The 2480-nt window shown below is 39.3% G+C and overlaps 1 pseudogene; it reads left to right on the forward strand.

Moving 5' to 3' along the window:
• The first annotated feature begins 368 nt into the window (after window positions 1-368).
• LOC120248017 lies at window positions 369-1154 on the forward strand (annotated as a pseudogene).
• The last annotated feature ends 1326 nt before the right edge of the window (window positions 1155-2480 follow it).

Below are 2480 nucleotides of genomic sequence, written 5' to 3' on the forward strand. Positions count from 1 at the left end.
GCGCCTGGGTGGCTTAGTCGGTTAAGCGTCCGACTTTCGCTTGGGTCATGATCTCGCGGTTCATGGGTTCGAGCCCCGCGTCGGGCTCTGTGCTGACTGCCAGCTCAGAGCCTGGAGCCTGTTTAGGAGTCTGTGTCTCTCTCTCTCTCTGACCCTCCCCTGCTCACGCTGTCTCTCTCTCTCCTAGAAATAAATAAAACATTAAAAAAATTAAAAAAAAAATAGGTCAGGAAGACACTCACATATATCAGGAAGAGGGTCAAGTGAGTGAAGAAGAATCTCAACTAGGTAGGGAAGGGTCAAAATCATGTCAAGATGGAGAAGTCAGAATGAGTCTCAAAAAAGAAGGAAGTGCTCTAAGCAGAACCATGGTAGCTGGCAAGATTAAGCACCTTAAGAAAGGCAGCAAAAAGGGAGCCAAAAAGAAAGTGATCTAATTTCTAAGAAAGATTGGTATGATGTGAAAGCACCAGGTATGTTCAGTTAATAATAAATATTGGGAAAACACTCATGACAAAAATTCCAGGAAACAAAATTTTATCTGATGGCCTCAAGGGTAGTGTTTTTGAAATGAATCTTGCTGATCTGAATGATAAAATTGCATGTAGATAATTAAAGCTAACTACTGAAGCTATTCTGGGCAAAAATTGCCTGACTTACTTCCATGGCATAGATCTTACTTGTGACAAAATCTGCTCCACAGTAAAAAACAAACAAACAAAAAGATGGCCAATGATTAAAACTCATGTCAATGTCAAGACTACTGAAGGTTATTTGCTTCATCTACTCTGCATTGGTTTTACTAAAAATTGCGACAATCAGATTTGGAACAGCACTTACACCTAGCACCAACAGGTCTGCCAAATCCAGAAGATAATATAAATCATGACCGCAGAGGTGCAGACAAATGACTTAAAAGAAGTGGCCAATAAACTGATTCCAGACAGTACTGGAAAAGACACAGAAAATGTTTGCCAATGTATTTATCCACTCCATGACATCTTTGTTAGAAAAGTAAAAATGATGAAGAAGCCCAAGTTTGAATTGGGAAAACTTAGGGCATTTCATGATGAAGGCAGTCATCCTGAAAAAGCTACTGGGATGAGGCAGGTGCTGAAGTTGAAGGAGCTGATGAATATGAGCCATCAGTCTAAAAATATGTTTGAAATTCAGACTTTCAGTGGTGACAAATAAAAAGTCTTATTTGTGACCCAAAAAAAAAAAAAAAAGGATAGATTTCAACCATGTCAAAAAGCATCTCAGTCATACTGGAAGAATCTCAAATAGTAAGGAGAAGTCTTAAACACCTCAGGAAAGGTCTCAGGCAAGTCAGAAATTGTCTCAAATATGCCAGAGTCTCAAGTCAAGAAAAATGTCAAATACTTCTTAAAGAATTCAAGCAAGTTAAGAAGGGTACTAAGTAATAAAGAAATGTCTGAAGTAGAAAGGAATCATTTTGAAGAGTCAGAAAAGGGTCAAATACATCAGAAAAGGTCTTAAGCAAGTGATGAAAGGTTTCAAATATGTCATGAAGGGCCCCAAATAATCTGGAGGAATCTCAAAAAATTATGAATGGTCTCAAATACATCAGGAAGCATCTCGAACAAGTTATAAAAGGTCTCAAACATGTTAGGAAGGGTCTCAAAATCACGAAGAAGAGTTTTAGATACAGCAGAAAGGGACTCAGACAAAAAGAGTCCAAATACATCAGGCAGAGTCTCAAATATTTCAATAAAGGTCTTAAGCAGTCAGTAAGAGATTCAAATACATAAGGGAGGGTCACAAACTTGTAAGGTAATGCTTTAATGACGTTTGAAAGGATCTCCTACTGAAAGAAACCGTCTTTAATATGTCATAAAAAAAAGTCATGGCGGGTAGCAAACAAGTCAAAAATGACTGTTCACATGGTAGGTGTCTTAACATCATTAGGAATTCTCGATCAGTAATGGTCCTAAAGAAGTCAGAAAGTGGCTCAAACAGGTTATCATCTCAAATATTTTAAGAGGAGTCTCGACCACATCAGAAAGAGTTTGAAGAAAGTTAATTGTTTCAAATGCAACAAGGCTCTCAAATAGGTTAGAAAGGGTCTCAAATTCACCAGCATTGATTTCAAGCAGCAAGAAGGGGTCTCAAATTCAAGAAAACTTTGGAACAAGTCAGGAAGAGTTTCAAACAAGTCAAGAAGAGTCTCAAATACACCGTAAAATGTCTCAAATATGTCAGGTATCTCAAACATATCAAGAAGTGTATCGTACAGGGGCGCCTGGGTGGCTTAGTCGGTTAAGGGTCCGACTTTCGCTTAGGTCATGATCTCGCGGTTCGTGGGTTCGAGCCCCACGTCGGGCTCTGTGCTGACTGCCGGCTCAGAGCCTGGAGCCTGTTTCAGTCTGTGACTCCCTCTCTCTCTGACCCTCCCCTGCTCACGCTGTCTCTCTCTCTCTCTCTCCTAGAAATAAATAAAAACATTAAAAAATAAATAA

Source organism: Hyaena hyaena, unplaced genomic scaffold (assembly GCF_003009895.1).
Source record: "Hyaena hyaena isolate Hyena2069 unplaced genomic scaffold, ASM300989v1 scaffold_12, whole genome shotgun sequence".
Classification (NCBI taxonomy): Eukaryota; Metazoa; Chordata; class Mammalia; order Carnivora; family Hyaenidae; genus Hyaena; species Hyaena hyaena.